Source organism: Fukomys damarensis, unplaced genomic scaffold (genome assembly GCF_012274545.1).
Source record: "Fukomys damarensis isolate Sample0158 unplaced genomic scaffold, DMR_v1.0_HiC HiC_scaffold_35, whole genome shotgun sequence".
Lineage (NCBI taxonomy): Eukaryota > Metazoa > Chordata > Mammalia > Rodentia > Bathyergidae > Fukomys > Fukomys damarensis.
The window spans coordinates 47,769,947-47,792,602 of NW_022900947.1; the positions used below are offsets into that span (position 1 = coordinate 47,769,947).

At 35.3% G+C, this 22,656-nt stretch overlaps 1 pseudogene; it reads left to right on the forward strand.

Moving 5' to 3' along the window:
* The first annotated feature begins 8,585 nt into the window (after positions 1–8,585).
* On the forward strand, positions 8,586–21,083 carry LOC104864004 (annotated as a pseudogene).
* The last annotated feature ends 1,573 nt before the right edge of the window (positions 21,084–22,656 follow it).

The following is a 22,656-nucleotide window of genomic DNA, read 5'->3' on the forward strand; positions in this document are numbered from 1 at the left end:
CATATGTAAAGGTACATGATCCCAACAATGAATGTAACTGTACTGTATCCCTAAAATGTACCAATAAACTCAATAAAAAAAAAATTTTCCTCTGAAAGAATATTTAACAACAATATTCTGTTAGCTAGGTATTTATATTTAGAGAGTTCTCTAGTAACTGTTCAGAAAGTTTATTTTTTGAATTTTTGTCCTGTTAGGTATCAAGATATTATAAATAATAAATTACAATGAATGTAACTGTACTGTATCCCTAAAATGTACCAATAAACTCAATAAAAAAAAAATTTTCCTCTGAAAGAATATTTAACAACAATATTCTGTTAGCTAGGTATTTATATTTAGAGAGTTCTCTAGTAACTGTTCAGAAAGTTTATTTTTTGAATTTTTGTCCTGTTAGGTATCAAGATATTATAAATAATAAATTTCAGATAATATATTTTTAGAACCTGCTAGTTAAAACAAAGTGAAATAAATATTGCCATCTCAAGAAAACCAAACATAAATATGCATATATTAAATAGACATAAAATATGTTAAAATTAAAATAATTATTAAAAATAAATTATGCATTGGGAACTATAGGATATAGTATTTTCAAAAACACTTGTAAATAACTTTTCAAAAGAAAATGAATTATATTTGGGGAAACAAAAAAGAAAGGAAGGAATGAAAAAATATTAGGGAAACATTTTATTACATTTTGAATAGATTAAAAAATAGAAAAATATTTAATTCTCTGGCTGAAATCTATATAGCATATATTTTATCATTAAATTGTATAGACACAGTTATTAATGAGAGAGGGAGGGGTACACAGGGAGAGATGAAGACAATATTAGGATGCAGCATGTAAGAAAATTTGACAACCATCAAAGAAGAGATATTTAAGGCCAAAGTAGAAAGTTAGTGATTGACATTTTTTTTCCTTATTAAGTTTATTAGTACATTTTAAATATACAGTACAGTTACATTCATCATTGGGATCTTGTACCATTTTATTTCCATGTTTTCATTTTCTCCTCTTTTCTTTCTTTCCCTTATTACATTTCCCTTAACCTTCCCAATTTCTGTACACCTTTAGCCCTTTTCTTCCTATTTCACATTGTCAGTTATCTCATTAGGATCTTATGTACTATTATAGTTTGTTCACACTATGGAAACTATTCAGCATTTACACATGGGTGACTTATTTATTTCACTTAGGAGTATATCTTCAATATGTATCCATTTCCCTATGAATGAATCTAATTTATCATTCTTTATGGCTGAGTAGTATTCCATTTTATAGAAAAACCACATCTTTATCCAGTTTTCAACTGATGGACAAATGGGCTGTTTCCAAGTTTTAGCTATTACAAACTGTGCCTCTATAAACATAGGTGTGCATATATCATTGTGATATGATTCTTGTAATTCTTTTGGAAAGATACCCAGCAGAGGCATGGCTGGGTCAAATGGAATCTCTATTCCCAGCATTTTGAGGTTCTACATATTGATTTCCATAGTGGTTGCACTAGTATGCACTCCCACCAACAAAGGAGAAGGGTTCCTTTATCCCCACAACCACCACAACATTTGCTATTGAGTGATTTCTTCATAGCAGCCATTCTTTGTGGGGTGAGGTGGAATCTCAGTGATGTTTTCATCTGCATCTCTTGAATGGCCAGTAATATGGAACATATTTTCATATATTTACTTGCTGATTTTACTTCTTTGTCTGAGAAATGTCTGTTCATTTCAGATGCCCATTTTTGAATTGGGTCCTTATATTTGGGGGTGTCTGATTGTTTTGTGTTCTTTATACATTCTAAACAATAGTCCTTTGTCTGAGGGGCAGCTGGTAAGTATTTTCTCCCACATTGTAGGTTGTCTCTTAGTTCTGTTGTTCCAGCACTTTCTGTTTGAATATTTACATATTTAATCCACTTGGATTTTAATTTAGTTCATGGTGAAAGACAAGGGTCTAGTTTTAATCTTTGTCAGGTTGAGATCCACTTTTTTCAACATCATTTATTAAAGAGGCTATCTTTCCTCCATTAGGGATGGTCAGCTCCTTTATCAAAGATGAGGTAGCTGAGTACATCTGGAGTTATTTTTGTGTCTTCCAGTCTGTTCCACTGATCCTCAGGTCTGTTTCTTTGCCAGTACCATGCTGTTTTTATCACAGTGGCTTTGTAGTATAGTTTCAAATTGGCAATTGTTAGACCCACGGCCATGTCTCTGTTGCCTAGAATGGTATTTGCTATTCTAGGTCTCTTTTGGTTCCAAATAAATTTTTGGATTCTTTTTTCTAGTTCTGTAAAACAAAGTGTTGGAATTTCAATTAGAATTGCATTGAATCTGTATAGCAGTTTTGGTAGTATGGCCATTTTCACTATGTTGATTCTTCCTATCTTTCCATTTTCTCATATCCTCTTCATTCTCTTTTTTCAGAGTGCTGTAGTTTTCAGTGTAGAGGTCTTTTGCTTCTTTTGTTAGGTTGATTCCTAGATACTTCATTTTTTTGGATGCTATTATGAAAGGAATTGTTTCCCTAATTTCTCACTCAGTGAGCCTGTTATTTGTGTACAAGAAGACTATTGATTTTTGGGAGTTGACCTTGTATCCAGCTACTCTGTTAGTAGTGTCAATTAAGTCTAGAAGTCTTTTGGTGGAGTTTTTTGGGTCTTCAATGAAGTGTATCAAATCGTCAGCAAAAAATGACAGATTAACTTTTTCTTTTCCTATCTTGATTGCTTTAATTTCTTTCTCTTGTCTAACTGCTATGACTAGTGTTTCCAGAACTATACTGAAGAGTAATGGTGATAGTGGGCATCCTCATCTTGTTCCTGATTTTAACCTGAAGGTTTTCAGTTTTTGGCCATTTAATATGATGTTGGTTGTTGGATTTTCATACCTTTATTAAGTTGAGATATAGACCATCTATTCCAATTTTTGCAGGGTTTTTAATAGTGAATTGGTGTTGAATTTTGTCAAATGCTTTTTCTGCATCTAATGAGAGGATCATATGGTTTTTGTTGTTGACTTTGTTAATATAGTGTATTACATTTATTGACTTACATATGTTGAACCATCCTTGCATTCCTGGAATAAATCCAGTTTGGTCAGGATGAATGATCTTCTTGATGATTCTCTGTATTCTGTTTGCTAGTATCTTATTAAGGAGTTTTGCATCTATATTCATCAAGGAGATTGACCTGTAGTTCTCTTTTTTAGTTGCATCTTTCCCTGGTTTGGGAAACAAAGTGATACTTACTTCCAGGAATGAATTTTGAAGTATTGCTTCCCTTTCAATTTCACTGAAAAGTTTGAAGGGTAATGGCAGTAATTCTTCTCTAAATGTCTTGTAAAATTCAGCTGTGAATCCATCAGGAGTTGGGTTTTTCTTTGCTGGTAAATTTTTAATTACATTTTCAATTTCACTGATTGTAATTGGGGTATTTAAAATGTTTTTATCTTCTTTGTTCAACTTTGGTAATTCCTAAGTATCTAGAAATCTGTCCATTTCTTCTGTGTTTTCCATTTTATTAGAGTACAGGTTCCCAAAGTAGGTGTTGACTATCCTCTGGATTTCTGTTGGATCTGTTGTGACTTCACCTTTTTAATTCCTAATTGCATGGATTGGAGCCTTTTCTTTCCTTTTTTTGATAAGTTTAGCTAAGGGTTTTTCAATTTCATTTATTCTTTCAAAAAACCAACTCTTGAATCATTTATTTTTATATGTTTTCCTTAGTTTCCATTGCACTGATTTCTGCTCGAATCTTTATAATTTCCTCTCTTGTTCAAGCTTTGGATTTTTCTTGCTCTTGTTTTTCTAGGAGTCTAAGGTTCATCATTTAGTTATTTATTTGAGCTGGCTCTGATTTCCTAGTGTGGGCATTCATTGCTCTATATTTTCCACCTAGCACTGCTTTCATTGTGTCCCATAGATTCCTGTATGTTGTATCAGCATTTTCCTTTATTCATAAAAACTGTCTGATTTCTTCTGTAATTTCCTCTGTGCTCCATTGATTGTTCAGGAGAGTGCTGTTCAATTTCCATGTGTTTTTGTAATTCCTACATTTTTTTTATGCTATTGATCTCCAGCTTGATTGCACTATGATCTGATAGTATACAGGGAATAACATTGATTCTTTTGCATTTATTTAAACCTGTTCTGCGAGCTAGTGTGTTCTATCTTGGGGAATGACCCATGTGCAGCCGAAAAGAATGCATATTCTGATTTTGTTAGGTGGAACACTCTATAGATGTTTATTAAGTTCATGCATTCAAAAGTTTGGTTCAGTTCTAGTATTTTGCTGTGGAGCGTTTGCCTAGATGGTCTGTCTATTTGTGATAGTGGCGAATTTAGATTCCCTCACTACAATTGTATTAGTGCTTATTTGGTTTTTCATGTTACCTATTATTTGTTTTATATAGTTGAGTAAATTAATATTTGGTGTTTATATGTTTATTATTGTCATCCTCTTGAATTGTTCCCTTTCCAGGATGTAGTGGCCTTCTTTGTTTCTTTTATTCAGTTTTGGTTTGAAGTTTACTTTTTCTGTGAATAAGATTGCTACCCCTGCTTTTTTCTGGGCTCCTGTAGCATGGAGAATTGTTTTCCATCCTTTCACTTTCAGTCTATGGGCTTCTTTTTGCACTAGGTGTGTTTCTCGTATACAACATATTGTTGCACTTTGGTTCTTAATCCATTCTGCCAGTCTATTCCTCTTGATTGACATTGATGGTTATAACTGATTTGTACTGATTTATTATTGTCATGTTATTGTCCTTTTGTTGACTTTTTTTAATTTTTTGCCTTCTTTTAGTTTCTTGCCTTTTTATTTGATTTGCTCTGTTGGGCCTCATGGTGTTGTGACCTTCATTGTCTTTTTCTAGGATATTGTTTTGAACTCCTTGTAGTGGTGGTTGGATAGTCATGAAGTTTCTCAGGTGTTCTTTCTCATGGATGTATCTTATTTCCCCATTCACTTTTGAAAGAGAGTTTTGCGGGATACATCAGTCTAGTTTGGAGGTGGTTTCCTTTTAGCACTTGAAATACCTCACTCTAGGCTCTCCTTGATCTGAGGGTTTGTGTTGAAAAGTCTACTGTGATTCTGATGGGCTTTCCTTTGCATGTGATTTGTTTCTTTTTTCTTACTGCTTGTAGTATTTTATTCTTCTGTTGTGGTCTTGATTATTATATGTCTAGGTGTAATTTCTTTTTTTATCATGGCTAGTTGGAGTCCTATATGTCTCACTATCTGTATGTCAAATTCTTCTCCTCATATGGTAAGTTTTCTGTCATTAATTCTGTGAACAGCTTTTTAAAGTTATTTGCATTTTCTTCTGCTACTTCATGGATTCCTATTAGTCTTATGTTATTCTTCTTTGCATCATCTAGGAGTTGTTGGATAGATTTCTTATGATCCCTTACTGTTTGTAAGAGCCCTCTCTTTTCACAGTCATTGACTGCAATCCTAGCTTCTATACCTGAGGCTCTATCTATGCATTCTTTTATTCTGTTGCGAGCACTTTCAATGGAATTTTTAATCCCCTAAATATCTTTTTGGATCTGTTTTATGGATTCCATTTCTTTCCTATGTTGGGCATTCATTTTTTCCATTTCTTTCTTATGCTGGACCTTCATGGCTTCTATAGTTTTTGCTATAGAGTCTCAAATCACGACTTCCATTTTGCTCACTATCTCTATGTTTATCTGGGAAATTATTTCTGCTTTGAATTTTTCTAGAGCCTGATTGATCTGTTTTGTTACTTCCTGTGCTTTGAGTTCAGGGTGTCCTGGTGGTTCAGTATCAGCCTTTTCATCCTCATTTGCCGTACTCTTTGCCATTGGTGAACTGGAAGTCTGCCTTTGGGTCTTGCTTAAGTGTTTTCTCATTTTTATTTTTGTTTTTGTGTTGTCCTTGATTTAATTTTTGGGTTATTCTTTATTTCTTCCTGATTTAGTTGCACTTTAGCTTTTGGGTCTCTAATGACTCATACACATTCTCATTTTCATAATATCAGTGAAAACAACTCATTAAATCAATCACAGAAACAGAAAGGGTGATGAGGGGTAATATGGTGGAGGAGGAGACTGAATTGGAGAAAGAGGACAGAAAAAAGAAAGAATTTGCAGAGTTGAATGAGGAAAAGAAAGAAAAAAATGAATTTGAAGGGCTTCTTTCAGACTATATCTCTGCTGTCATAATATACAACATGAACTGCCATGTGCAGATCCAAGTTCCCCGATCTCAGCTACCTGATTGCAGAACCCCAGGATGCCAACTGACCTTGGGCTGCAAGGCCCAGATTGAGTTCCCTGACCTCTTGAAGGGTTGAACTCCACACAGTTCTACTACAGGCTTTTTCTGTTCCGTCTTTAAAGATATTCGAAGTTGGGAACTCAGAAAAATACCCTTTATGACCACCTCTGCCCCAGCAGTGTGGGCCCAAAGACTGGCACAATCAGGAGGTCTGAGATTGTGGGTGTGGGGAGGTTAGGGGGGGTCAGGGGTTACCTTCCTGCTGATGGAGCAATGGTGGTTGTGCTGGCAGGGGAAGGTGTGGTTAAGCAGACTTTCCTGGTACTGGAGCAAAGGTGGTGGCACCAGCAGGGAGTATGCAATGTCTCCATAGTATTTTTCAATGAATTAATCTAGAGGAGGGGTCATGGGACAGAAAGAATCATAATTTGGAATTATAAGGATATCTGTCTGCTGAAGGAACCACAAACACTCTACAGAGCCTTAACTGGAGTACAGCTATATCAAGGATATTAACTCAAGCAATGGCCACTTTCATGGTTGCCTCATGAAGACACAGTCAGGGGCCACTGTCTTTTTTTTTTTTTTTCAGAAACCTTTGTTTGCCTTCTCTTCTTTAATGTGGAGAATTACAGTGAAACATTGGTGCTGTTTCACATGCACTAAAAAGTTTAAGCTCCTATTGCTTGACCTGTCATCATTTCAAGTAGTTAATTGAAAAGATTAAGAGAAAGAAAAAGAGGAGTGGTGTCCTCTGGGAATTTTAGAAAATATGGAATTGTTTTCTGGGCCACATACAAGTGAATCTGTAAAATAATTACTGATCTAGACATCAAGAGAAAGGGTATTGTTCAGAAATGAATGTCACTGTGACAAAATTGGAGGAGTCCACAGTGTTATCAAGTGTGCCGTTTGCATGTTTGTAAACAACAGGGTCAAGGGCAAGTGTCTGGTCAAAAGAATTAATATAAGTATTAAACATATTAAGACCCTAAGAGATAAGTTATTTTCCTAAGAATCTGTGAAGGAAAAAAAAAATCAGTGAATGAAGGACCCCAAAGAGTGGGACCAGGGCTCACCTGAAGTGTGAGTTTGTGGCCTGGGAGAGCACACTTTGTGAGAGCCCAGGGAGAGGGAAAGGAACCTGAGCTGCTGGAACCTTGCTCTATGCATTAATGGAATGAAATGATGACTGTTCAGAAAATAAAAACTTCTGTATTATGAAAGCCCTTTAATTTTCCACTTAATTGAATAGAAGTGCAGTATCCTGTCTCTCAAAGGAGGTGTATTTAAAGCAAATTTAATTGTTTCCCAATTCCATGGATATCGTTTTTATTAAAATGTAGTGATTTTCTTGCTAGAAAAAGAAGTTAAACAATTACTTTCTGCTTAGAAGAGTATGATTCAGATATTCTGTTCTATATCTGTAAAAGAGCTACCATGAAGAAAGATTACATTGAATGCAGCAGATATAAATATTCAGATCTTTTTGTTCTTCCATATCCATAAATAATTCCCTTTGCCTGACCTCTCTATTTATTTTTTTTCTCATTTTCCAGTATTTTTTGGTTAATAGTCATTTTTTCCTACTAATAATCACCATTGATTTTTCTTTAGGTCAGCTTCACTCCTATATTATTTATGTAGTCCTGGAAGTAAGGCAAAATGATAAGAGAACATCATTAGAGACATTAAAAAGATAAACCAGAGAGCAAGGGGCAGGGCAAGAGGTACAATAACGACAGAGTTGTAGAGATGAAGCTAAGTGGTTTTCTCCCTGAAGGAAACAAAATTAAATTCACCAATTAATAACTCTCCAGTCAGCCTGTTACACACTTCTGGATGAATGCTTGGTTAGCTCTTTCTCCTAAGTTAGAGCTCAGCTTGAATCTTACTTCCCCCCAGGGACTTAATCTCCTAGGGTGAACACTGATCCCTTCCACCACTGCCTTCCAATGTCAGCATGTTAGAATTTCTGTGTGTTACGTACGACTATTACACTGTATTTTATCTTATTAGCCACTGGCTGTCTTTCTCCTTCAGATAAAATGTAACCTCCATGTGGTCAAAGTTCATATTTTCCTTTGTTCCACATTCTGTGCATTACCCTGCTGTCTAATGCAAAAACACAATTTTAAAGAACCCTAGTTCTGTAAACAAAGTACTTTCTCTGTATAGCAAATGTTAATTTAGATGGCAACTGGAATAACTAGAAAATGACTGAAGAGTGAAAGGTATCCTGTGGACCGTAAGTAATATAGTAGTTCATGGAGGAAAGGAATTGAGATAGCTAAAAAGATTTGAGAAGATTTTATACAACACGTGAGCTTTAAAATGGCCTCTGAAGAACAGGTAAGGGGATGAAAGGGCATTTACATGATGGGAACGAGGTAGGCAGGACACAGGGGTAAGAAGTACCCTTAAATGCTATTAAATACTTCATTTTACATCACCTTCCTGTAATTTATTCCTGCTAACAGTGCCATTTGATATTATCCTCCCAAATATTTTATAGTTAAATATGAAGTCAGACGTTTAATGGCTTCCTGTAGGAACTGGACTTGAAGGCCTTACTTGTCTTTGCCCTGAAGTGTGGCACTCAATAAGCCTAAGTTCAGTGAAGGGCTGTCTTTCTGACAGGATGGATGAAGCAGCTACATTGTGAGCAGCGGCTGCAGACTGTGCTGGCTGTGGCTTACACGGCAGGGATTTGTCAGGCTAGACTGGATTTCATTTGAGAAACTTTATGCACATTTTCATGAGGATGCTGTTCCATGACCTTGCCTAAGTATTTCTCACCACTGCTGCAGGCCAGCATATACATGTTATTTTCCCTTGCCTTTTGGTTTTGAAGCCAACCACCAATTCATCACTGTCTCCATTTGATAACAACTCTGCCTCACAATCACGCCATTGCACTGTGGATTTAGAGAGTGAAGGGGAAGCAGTGGTGTGTTTAGCATTGGGAGGCAAGAAGTGGCATTTCTTTTTTCTATTGACTTCTTCCACGCTATCCTGTGTAATGTGTGACCATGTGTGCATGTGTGTGTGTGTGTAAGTGCTAACATGTTTTGTCTCAATCCTTTTCTTTTAATGCTATATTGACAGGAGACTGTGTTTTCTGGGTTGCCCAGTATTGAAATAGAGAGCAATGCATTTTAAAATGGCTTCTTTGAAGAATAACTGATTAACAGAGACAAAAACCATTAGTAGGAAAGAAAAAGGAAATGCAATGTAAATGAAAACAGATCATAACATTTTTAGCACAAGAAACATTAAAACATACTAATGACAAGACTGATTTACTGAATTACAAGGAAAGTTTGAAGAGGAGATATCATTTCTTGATTTCATGTAAGGACATATTTCCAACCAAAGGCTCTATCTGACAGTATAAAAGTTGAAGGCACCACTAATAATCAAAGTATGTAATTTTGCCTATGAAAGTTAAGAATGATAATTTTATGATCATTAATGACTTCCTAAAATACATAAAATTTGAAAAATGATAAAAATCCTATGAAATTCTACAAAGAATGATGCTATAACAAATACTGGGTAAAGTTTCCTTAAAATATTTCTCCAAAGTTATTAGATATATGTGATTGTTACATATATCTATAAATGGATATAATTCTAAACATAATTATTATCTAACATTAAAAGTCTACTTCCTCTTATGCAGATTGTATAACTGATTAGAAAGTATAGCACAAGTGACAATTTTTAGTATTGAGATTCATTTGACAACATTTTATTTAATAAAAATTGGATAAAAGATAACTTGAGGAATGATGTTTTGTGTTTGCATTGAGTGTAAATGATAAAAGTGGGCAAAACAAATAGCCAAACTATTGCTTTTAACAACAGTTTCATAACTTTAAAAGATAGCAGTAATACATTCAAAATAAAACTAATTTTGAGTGAATGAAGAAATTATAAAACAATTATTTAATCATAAAATGCAAAATATCACCATAGGTGATCCGTATTTACTTTGAAATGTTATGTAATTGTTTCAAGCTTCCTGAAACTGATAAAATATAGGATATATTAGAAAGATTTCTAATCAGATAAAAACACATTACATGTTCCTTACAGTGAAAAAAAAATTTACAGAGTAAAGTACAGGACTGTACCTCATTTTTCATTTGTTTATTCATTTGTCCAACTGTTTATCCATTTTACTTCTTTTTTTGTACCAGGGATTGAACTCAGAACCTTGTGCTTGTGAGGCAGGTGGCTAAATCACTGGCTTTTTAACAAACCTTTTGGCTAGCTGATTGAATTGATTAGCTTAGTCTGTTAGAACTATTTTGACTGCTTCAGTTTGGATTTAAATCCAAGTTTTCCATGTCTTACTTCATAACAGAGGTTATATAAACAAAATATATCGTCAGAAAAAGTCATGATATTAGTTAATAGTCTTGCTTCATCTAAACTGTAAAACAAATTACATTTGTATTTTCTAACTCTGATTTCACTTTATGAATGTCTTCTCTTTTGCCCATATTTTCTTCATTTACTGGAAAATTTACACCTTCAAACCCCATTTTATCTATTGTTCTTTTGTTGCCTGTATGAATATTTAACTCAATAAATATCTATAATTTTGGCATGTGATATCTTTTCCTATTAAGGGAAAGTTAATTTTTAAGCAGCTAGTGAGTATGGTATTTGGGGAACCATCAGGTGATATTTGAGAATTTTCTATTGCACACAGGAAATCAAAACAAAGAAAAGAAGAAAATAACTACCATTTATTGAAAACTGTTATTACATTCTATTTGCCATACATATACATTTTATCCTATTTAATACTCTAATCTTGTAAGTTGCAAATTGCTGTCATCATGTATTTTTGGATAGTGAAACCTAAGCATTTCTTATATGACATAGCTACAAAGTATCTGACTACCTATTAAAGTAGATTCACTTTCCATGAACTCAGTTCCCTGACTATAATGCTGCTCACTCTGTGCACATTTGTCATGCCAGCCACTTCGTTTTGACTTTGGAGACTGGTATTTTGGGAATTGGTACAAAATGCTGACCTTCCGTCCAATGCTGTTGCTGTAACAATCCATCCTTCGTCTCTAACTAAGGACTCTCATGTCTTCTGCCAGCACCCATAAACTGTATATTATAGATATATGTTTATAATTTATACATTTATAAAGTATAGAACAAGTGTCAGCCATACCTTCTAAATGATTTTATTGAAACTTCAAGTTTGTATAGCATGGAGCCCAGAATAAGGGCCAGAAATTTTTACTTAAAATTAGAGGTAGACAAAAGCTCCTCTGTCATAGTTGTGGTGTCAACTCGAGTAAGAAAGCCCTAGTGGATAGATTTAGTACAGACCTGGGTGTGTCTCGATGGTTGACCTACTGAAGATGGAAGACTTGCCCTGAGTGTGGGTGGCACCAACCAATAGGCTCGTAGCCAGGATGAATAAAAAGGGAAAGAAGAAGAAATTCTCACTTCTCCTTTGGAGGAGCTCCAGTGTTCTCTAGTGCCTTTGGACATCCATCTCCAGGCTGCCAGTGTATACTCTGTAGTCTTCCAATGCAGATCCTTCCTGATGATGGCCTCATCCCAGATTCTGCAGTGAGCTTCAGGCTTTCAAATTTTGACTGAATCCTTCAGTTCTCCAGGGCACAGATGGCCCTTCTGCACTCTTCCACACCTGACTCTGCAGGAAAACATTGCAAGCATCCCTTGATAAATATTAAATCTATTCCTCCCTTGAAGCCTGACACATCCTATTTAACTTTAATCATGACCTCTATTAATTTATATTCAAGCTTTATTTTGGTAAACATTTGATACTGTCCAACACAATCAATTCAAGATTTTATTCTCACTTTCTATTCTTACCTATAAAGTATCCTGAGATGGTTCCTTGGAGAAGGTTTGTTTGACAAAGATAGCTTCAGAAATTTTAGTCCATTATATTTCTCTTGTCTTACTTTAATGAAAGCAGTAAGCAAATTTATTACTTCAGAGAAGGGAAAAACTGAAAAAGATGGGACACTTGACTTATAGTCACATTTTAGACAAGAAATGTGAAAAGTCAGTTGCAATTATAAAATTTCATAATAAAATGGAATTACATTAAATAACAGTAATGTCCTTTGGTTATTTACTACCATTTGATTTAAAAATAAAGTGCCACAAACAAAACACTTATCCTTGTCATGACAGTGTAAAATCTGCCCATTGGGGTAGATTAATGGCTTCATTCTTCATGAAAATTGCTTTAGTTTTTGGACATAAGAACACATTCAGCCAATTAGGATGTGAGAAATAGACTTGAGATGTCTTGCCTGGAATATGCTTGCTGTGGTTATTGTTTTGAATGGCTGTGTGAAGATGGCTGGACATGTGGTTGCTATCTTCAGCCATTTGCAATGTAGATGGATTAAATCTCTCAAATAATCAGGTTCCTATTCTGTGCCTTTATGTTAAGCAGATAATTTATTGCACTCACATTGTTTTTTTGTTTGTTTGTTTCTTTTTTCTTTCCTACTATGTTGAGTTGAATGTGCTGGTAAAATGGAGTTGATTTGAGCAGATGACATATATCACTGCATGGCTTGATTTTTTTTAATCACAGCTCTTCTCATTAATTTTCAGACTGTTTTTTTTTTTTTACCCAGCTGAGATGACAGAAATTGGTTTTGGTAATTAGTGTATAATAACTGATCTTTTTTGTTCTGATACCAGATATAGAATTATTTTAATATTACAGATTGTAAAGTAGAGTAATTTTTCTCAGAGGGCTGGCAATATGAGCTACAGGAAAGAGTATTTAATGAAAATGAATATGGATCAGTCTTTATATAATAAATTTCTAACTTCCACAAATGAATACTCCACTATACGTGTGTGTGTGTGTGTGTGTGTGTATATAATTAGTCACTGTATCAATGTACTTTTTATTATTTGTAGTCATATAATCACTGTTTCTATAAACAAATGATACCCTCATGCATTGTCCCATTTTATCTTATTTTTATCTGTTTTTGTAGATTTAATAATGCTTCTTTATTTTTAATAAAATTATTATATTTATTTTGTAGTAGTTAATGTGATGTATTGCAACTCACATTTTTCAGACCGTAATTCTCAGTGATTTATTATCTGATTGAGGGTTTTTTCTTTTTTTGCACTTTAGTACTTACTCCTATTGATTACTATAGAAGCACTTACAATAAAAATGTTACTCTGGTTCTTCCATGCTAGGTGCATTGTCCTGTAGGGAATAATTTTCTTTCATAATCATAAAAGTGCCTCCAAAGATAGTTTTGCACAATTTCATTTGAAAGGGTCTTTTGAAACATAATATTTTCAGGACCACATATAATTTCCTGAAGCCATTTCATAATAGGGTGACTTCCAGCTTTATCTCACTTACTTGATACCATTTTTCACATTTATATCAAAGATTTTAATTTTCTTTCAGCAATTTTATTTTTAAACTTTAAATAGTCATAAAATTCAATGTACCTTGCAAACTCTGGATGGAGCTATTGTAAGTAATAACTTGTTCTCTACCCTGATCCTTTGTGATGTCTCCTTCACACTCCCAGCAGTTACAAATTGATGAGGGAGGAGTCAAAGTGAGTGAGATCACTTCATTCATTTTGAATATGAATCAAGAGTGGTCATGATAGAGCTAAAACTTGGGATTTGAGTATGGTAAAGAATCCGCTGGCCTGTTAATTCTAAGGATGCTTCCTGAAACACAAACTGGAACATGTTAAGTATTAGGAATTTGTATAAAAAGCAGGCAAGACCCCACTAGATGAAAAAGAAGAAAAAGTCAAACTGAATTCCAGATCCAAGAATTTATCACTGTGATTATTTAGCATGGCTTGTAAAATACTGTCAAGGTAGCAAGAATACACAAAATAAATGGTAAAACTGTGAGAGGAAAGAGAATAAAAACTCATTATTGGCACCAAAATAGCTATCACATTTGTTGAAATTGCATTTCAGCTGAGGATCTTGAAAAACAATGGCTTAAACAAAATGGGAGGTTATTATTTTTATAAACATGAAATACTATTGTAGGAGTTCAATACTGTATGAGTTTCCATGATATCATCAGGGAATGAGATACTTCTTTTTTGTTTTTTGTTTTGTTTTTTCACGCCATCTTCTCTACATGGCGATTGTTCATGTTTTTAAGGTATCTACTCAGCTCCTATTATCATTACTTATTAGGGACAGAACAATCAATACAGGACAGGAGGAAGGGAATACTAATAAAAAAAGAAAAATCACAGCCAGATCAGTCTTTCCTGTTGTTTCAAGAGTCTTTCTGAAAAGTCCACTGAAGAACTCTTAGAATTTCCTCGTATTCAGTCTTTGCCCATTGACCATCTCAACTCTACTTATTTGAATTTCTTCACACAACTCCCCCAAACAATATAAGGTACAGTTATGATAATCACAGACATAGCCTTGTTCTTGGATAAAAGAGTTTTAAAAAGAAATTATTCAAATTGTTTTATTGTGAAGTCCATAAAATGCCAATAGTTTTCCCTCTTCAACTTGATTCTTGAAGTTACTTGGACAAATAATAAGGGCAAATACTAAGGTGTTTTAAAAATTATAAAAGGATAGATTGCTGTATCAGATAAAAAGATACATTATAATAAGAAAATGACGTAATTGTGAAATAGCATCTTACTGAGGGGATTAGAAGCCACATGGACAGAAAAGAAAAAAATAGAAACAAAATAAAATCAAATACAAAGCTATATTGGGTATGTAGTAGTCAGTGTTTGCCAGAGCAACAGAACCACTACATATAGAATAAGTTCTATTAAAAAAGGACTTGGTGACATGATCATGCAGGCTGGGAAAGCCCATTATCTGTCACCCACACACTGGAGGCCTAGGAAAGGTGCTTCTGTTCTTTAGGGCCTGAGAACCACTGAGCTCATGATATAAATTCCAGTCTGCTCTGAGCAGGCAGGAGAATAATGATGCTCCAGCTCAACCAGTGAAGCAGAGAGCAAATGCAGTCTTCCTTCACTTCTTTGTTCCACTCAGACCCTCAGTTGATTCCATGAAGCCTGCTCAGGTTAGGGAGCACCATCCTTTATAAAATTCACCAACTGTAATGCCAGGTACTTTGGGAATACCTCCACAGACACACAGAAATAACATGTGTTCACATATGTGAGCACCTCATGGCAAGTCAGCTTGACACATAAAATTAACTGTCACAACATAATTACATACTCACACAGACATTTACTAAAAATAGTAGAAATGAGAATTTTCAACAAATTTATGGAAAAAATGGTCTTAAAAAGAAATCACCATTGCTTTATCCAAAATAACTCAACAAATTCCAGATGAATTGATGTATTTAAGATAAATTTACTATGAAAATATAGACATCTATTGTGCAAAGAGTTAAATTTTGGGGGCGGGTTGGGTACCGGGGATTGAACTCGGGTCCTTGCGCTTGCAAGACAGTCCACCAAACCATTGAGCTAAATCCCCTGCCCCCTAAAGAGTTAAATTTTATCAAAACAGACACAGAGTATATATGGCATCTTTTTCAGTGCTGGAGGGGATGTAAATAAATATATATACACAGTATCAAGTTGTAGCTGCCAAGAGTCACCCATAGTGTGTAATGTAACTGTGGTGCCTCCCAGACTGCTGCTCATTGCTCCCTGACTGAGCTGCGCTGGGAAGATCCGCTTAAAACAGCATGCGATGAGAGTGATTTCTGCATGAGCTGCTCATCTCCCCAGTAAATTGTGTGCCACAGTGAAAAGAAATCGCTTATAGATTCCATACATTTTCCACTCTATATAATGCACATAACACAAACTGCCTGGTAAGGTCCTTTGCTAAAGTTTCCTGTCAACAGCAAGCTATTAGTAGTCATATTTTGGGTGAACCCAAACTCTAAATTATTTGTGGATTTTTCAACAGCACAGGTGTCTGTGCCCCTAATCGCCACATTGCACAAAGGCCAACAGCACAATAGTGGCCCCGCAAGCTTATATCACCTGCTGATGTTGTAGTCAGCTTTGTTTCTGTGGATAAAGTCTATGACACCTCAGTAACACAGAACCACCTGGTGGTGGATTCCTCAGATCACATTCATGCTAAGTGATGTGCAGATGACTGGGTAAGCACTGGAATTCTCAAAGAGCCTTAGTTTCCATTTATATAAAAACACAATTAGCAGGTTCGAGATCATCTTAATAGATGAACATATTGATAATATATGCATAATTTCATCACTATTAAATCATGACTGAAATCATAATGTTTGATAGCTTAATCCAGTAGCCTTTGTTGTGAGCACAGTACATAGGAAACATAAGGTATACAAACTTGCTCATCTCCTTTACAGTCTCTTACTGTTGGTGCTCAATTCTTCCTAATAGTGTATTTCAGCTTCTATCATTTTGCTACTATCAAAGGTATTTTCATGGTTCTCATATTTCTATTATTCTTAACATGCTTATATTTTATTTCAATGACTGTAAAATTTCTGCTAGTTCCTTAGGAACCATTACATTTGGAAAAGGAAACTACCTTTAAGTCAAATTGAATATGCATGAATCTTTAAAAGGTCTGACCTTACTTAAACAAATGTTACCTTAAAAGAACAATTGATCTCATGGAGGATCAATTATGATAAAAATCACTTAGGTTCAAAAGAGAAATCTTGTCTTTAGAAATGAACATGAAATGATTTCTTTGAATTCTAATAATGTGCATGCCGTTAGAGAAATGAAGTATCTGCTCTTTACCATAGAGCAGATACAGAAATGTATAAGAGAGAATTGATTTGGTGTTAATTGGTTTCTTGCTCCTTAACTTCATTATTGTTATTCATGGGAAAAAAAGACCTTATATCAAGGAGCTAGTTCTTTTTCTCAATTTTATGAACCATTTTAAAAGGAAGAACTACTTTCTTAAGAAGAAACTATGGTAGATTTTTCTTGGCTCAAACTAATAACTGCTTTGCTTTGTAAGGACCTAAATTGGTCAGTTTGCTAGCTACATTATCTTTGATTAATTTAGGTAATTAAATACTCATTTCAGATATAAAATTACTTGTTGATATATATTATTTGTCCAAGTTTTTTCTTTCTTATTATCAAAATAGTGGCAAAAATTTCTGATGTTCTCTACAATCTTACCTGTTTGAAGTAGAACCTGAACCAAGGACATACATACCAGTATAGTTAAATATCAATTAAATGATGAAAATGTCCATCCTTTCTCCATATTCTAGCTTAACCAATTTATAGAAATATTTTATATGTAACAAACATGTTAAGGTGTATTAATTTGATAACTTTTAAAAATAACACCTTGTTTAAAAGGGAAAAGAAAAAAATGTGAGAGAATGAAAAGATGAAAATAAAGTGTTTGTAGATGGGGAGGGGAGGAGGGGGTGAAGGGAGGGCAGAGGTAAGGGGAAAAAATGAGAATCAAGACTTGCCATGTAAAGGAACATGATCCCAACAATGAATGTAACTGTACTGTATCCCTAAATGTACCAATAAACTCAATAAAAAAAAAATAACACCTTGTTCATGGAAACAATAACTTTTTCTTAAAAAAGTATGGATGTATATAGTCACTGTGATGATATATAGACTGTCAGAGCTCTGTAGTAATGAATGGTTAAAACGGAGCCCTTCTCAAGTTTCCTTCATGTACAAACTGAGAAGCTCACTGTTATATAGTTGCACTGGAAATGGTGTTCCTGTTCTGGTTAATGTGGGTGTATTTCCTCCTTGGTAAGATCTCATGTTTGTTCACTACAGCACCATAAGGAAGTACTACAGATTGTGTGGCTTACAAACAGAAATTTATGTTCTCACAGTTCTGGAGGCTAGAAGTCCAATCAACACGCTGACAAGGTTAATTTCTTCTGAAGCCTCTCACCTTGGCTTGTAAGTAGACATTCTCTTTATGCATTTTCACATGGATTTTTCTGTACTTATCTATGTCTTAACCTATTCTTATGTGCCCTGATCGTATTGAATTAGAACCCATATGAATATCTTTATTTAAATAGAATCACCTCTTTAAAGGCCCATATCTACAAAAACAGTAACATACCAAGATGCAGCAGGTTACAATTTCAATATATGTTTTTCAGGAATACAAAATTCAAGTCACAAAAGACCCCCAAGCAAAGAAATGAATCTGTCCACCAAAGAAAACTAAAATATTTCTATTATCATCCCAATAGACAAAACTATGATGATAAAGAATATCCCTTGTAATCTGCACAAACACAGAGAAAGAAAGCTGGGGTTAAAGGGCAGCAGTTTTGCCCAGATGTTCTTTTCAGTGAAGTTGAGAGCCGCTAATACATTGGAATACTATACTGGATAATATCTTGGAAGTATAGATTGTATTCTGAATTGTTCTACTAATTTAGGCTAAGGGTTCTGTTTTGTTTATTTATTTATCTTTATATCAGAAAGCCAAAACGGTCCCACAAGACCAATACTTAAGCATAAGGTGGTAAGTGCTCAATCCAAAGTGAGTTTCTAGACACTTATATGCTGGACGTACAAATGAAGAGATCAAAACCCAATTTTTGCAATTTTTACTCTATATCTACCTTAAGGTTTAAAGCTGCATTTGAGAATTAGAGTCTTTAGAAGAAGGTTATACTTCTATAAAGAGGAAGTAGCAGAGATCATGCTTCACACATGTCTAGGCAGTGTGAGGATCTTAACGAATGCTGCATGGATTCTGAGAACACAGTGGGTTGATAATTGGGTGCGTAACTGAATACTTTCCTAATGCATCACATCCTCTTCTCTTAAAAAAAAGTGTAGAGGCAAAAAGTCAGCTGAAATAACCTCAGCAGCACAGTGCTGCCTTAGTAAAGTACTTGCTCTCCCACTCTCAACACATTAGGTCAAGCCTGTACAATTCTTTTTGACCAAATCTTGGCCATATACAAAAGAGAGAGCCAAACTGGGGTTACCTTAGACACTATCCAAGATCATAAGATAATTTCAGATATGGGTACTGTAGCCGTGCTCTATGAGAGAAAGAGATAGCTTTAAACACCTACGGAGTCCAGATTGTATCATGTCCCTCGTGACAGTACCGGTGAAGAAATCCTTTCTAACATCATGTCCAAATTAAGGAAGGAGAGCAGTATACTCACTACTGCGTTTAAAAGACATTTTAATGTACTAAAGACTTGGCTCATAGCTAAAAATGAACAAAGAGCCTTTCTTTAATTTTAGATAGCAAGAAGATAAATGTTGACACCTTCCTAAGACTTTACACAGGGACAGGACAGAACCAGACCTACAGGGTAAATTTGAATGGACATTGAGAAGGGCAGAGTAATACTGACTTCAGAACCATATCCAGTGCATTGCATTTGCTTAATAAAGCTTAAATCAAATTAAATTCTACTCATATTTTTGACATTATACTATAGTAATGTTTTTACAACCTTTCCTTCTTAACCAATTGTACAAGAAACCTAAAAGGCTGACATATATCAAAAAACGGTAAGTGCACCTACCATATTTTTTGTGGTTTCACAAGTAGCCTAACCTAAGGAACAGCAAGAAACACCTCACAAACTGTGAGGCCAAAAAGAAAAAAAAAAAAAATCTGACAGCGATGGCTATCAGGTTTCAGTTGGCCGATTCTGGGCCCTGTAACGCCAGGAAAGGCCTCCGTTTTCCAGTTCCTGCACCCTCCTTCATAGCCATGCTCAGTGGACGAGCCCCAGGGCCTCCAGTCTCCCCTCAGGCATTGGGGGTTGGCCCCAGGCTCCATCTTCATCTCCCAGGATGGCAGCAGCAGCTGTTGCAAGGCCGAATTCATTGTCGGAGGGAAATGTAAAGTGGTGCGGAAGATCAGGTCTCGCTATTTCTGGGACAATTACCTGGTGATTAACGTCACCAAAGGCTAGGAAGTGGCAGTGAAGCTAGGGTCTCAGAAAGCCAGACATCCCCAGTTGCTGTTACAAGAGCAAACTGTAAGATTCTTCAGCGTGGGGCCGGCATCCCCCACATATAATGATATGGCCAGGAAAAAGACTATAATGTTCTAGTCATGGATCTTCTGGGACTCGGCCTTGAAGACCTCTTCAATTTCTGTTCAAGGCTCACAATGAAAACTGTACTTATGTTAGCTGACCAGATGATCAGTACAACTGAATATGTGAATGCAAAGAATTTTATACATAGAGACATTAAACCAGATAATTTCCTAATGGATATTGTGCATCACTGTAATAAGTTATTCCTTATTGATTTTGGTTTGTCCAAAAAGTACAGAGAGAACAGGACAAGGCAATGCATACCATACAGAGAAGATAAAAACTTCACTGGCACGGTCTGATATGTTACCATCAATGCACATCTTGGTATTGAGCAGAGTTGTCGAGATGACATGGAATCATTAGGTTATGTTTTGAAGTATTTTAATAGAACTAGCCTGCTATGATGAGGAGCCCAGGCTGCAACAAATATATGAAAAGATTAGTGAAAAGAAGATGTCCATTCCTGATGAAGTTTTATGTAAGGGGTTTTCTACAGAATTTGTCATTACTTAAACTATTGCTGTGAGCTACACTTTGAGGAATCCCCAGATTACATGTACCTGAGGCAGCTATTTTGCATCCGTTTCAGGACCTGGAATCACCAATATGACTACACATTTGATTGGACCATGTTAAAGCAGAAAGCAGCACAGCAGGCAGCCTCTTCCAGTGGGCAGGGTCAGCAGGCCCAAGCCCCTACAGGCAAGCAAACTGACAAAACCAAGAGTAACATGAAAGGCTGCTAAGCGCGAATTGAAGAACAGAAGAAGCAGAGCAGATAATCTGAGCAGCATTTATTTCTCCCCAAATCTAGAAATTTTAGTTCATATGTACACTAGCCAGTGGTTGTGGACAACCATTTACTTGGTGTAAAGAACTTAATTTCAGTATAAACTGGCTCTGGGCAGCATTGCTAATGCTTTGTCTGGAGTTGTAGCTGCTGCAATTGTGAATATTAACTTAGTGAAAAGTGGTGTCTGGATTTTTATTGCATTTTTTTCAAGTGGAGAAGTTAACTAAATGGTTGATACACACACAAATTGGTGGAGAAATTGTGCATATGCCAATTTTTTGTTAAAACCTTTTATTTTGAAATCTCCTGTTTTGAGATCTCATTTCAGAAGAGTGACAGAAACAGTCTTCAGCCACAGTGGTGATGGTTGTAAATGCTCACAATTGTGCATTCTTAGGATTTTCTATCCCAGGGGTTTGCAAGTTGTTCACTTAAAGCATCGTTTAAATGGTTGGCTTCTGATTTGCAAGCCAGCTGATATGGTAGCAACCAAAGACTTCAGTGTTTGAGCAAATGAAAGACTGCCTGTTTACCTGTGCTACAAATAACAGCATCTAAAGTGAAGACTTAAGAAAACTCTAGTAACTGCTAGATTATCCTTAGGACTCTGCATTAACTCTATAATGTTCTTGGTATTAAGAAAAATATATTTGTCATAAATTTAGTTAACATCTTACAACTGAACATGTATGTATGTTGCTTACATATGTAATCAGTATAAACATCTATATGATGTGGAATTTTGTTTTTACTTTGAAATGGGAGCTTCTTTGGTTTACGAGTTCATTAAAAACTAAAAACTAAAAAAAAAAAAGGGAGACAAACTATAATCTATTGATAACAGGAAGTGATAACTGAAACTTTCACACAAAAATCCATGCTGAATCAGAATAGAAAATATCATGTTTACTTACTGAGAAAATGAAAACAGATTTGAGAATTTTCTAAATGTACATATGTGCACACACACACACACACCAACCTATATGCATATTATTTGAGTCTTAGTTCTCTCACTACAAGATTATAATTCACAAATTTTAAGTTGTCTCTTAGCTGTTCCTCAAAGGTCAACAACCTAAAATATATAAAGAACACAAAAAGAATCAGACCCCCCCAAAAATAAATGGGCATCTGAAATGAACAGGCACTTCTCAGACAAAGAAGTAACAGCAGCAAATAAATATATGAAAAAAAGGTTTAACATCACTGGTTATTCAAGAGGTGCAGATCAAAACAACACTGAGGTTACACTTCCCCTCAAGAAATCAGCCAATAATACATGCTGGTGGGGTTGTGGGGAAAAAGGAACCCTTCTTCATTGTTGGTGGGAGTGCAGACTGGTGCAACCACCGTGGAAATCAATACGGAGATACCGTAAACAACTAAGATTGGAAGTCCTGTTTGACCCAGCTATCCCTCTGCTGGGTATCTTCCAAAAAGAAGAATTAAAAGAATCAAAAGAATCATACCACAGTGATATATGCTCACCCATGTTTATAGCAGCACAGTTTCTAGTAGCTAAA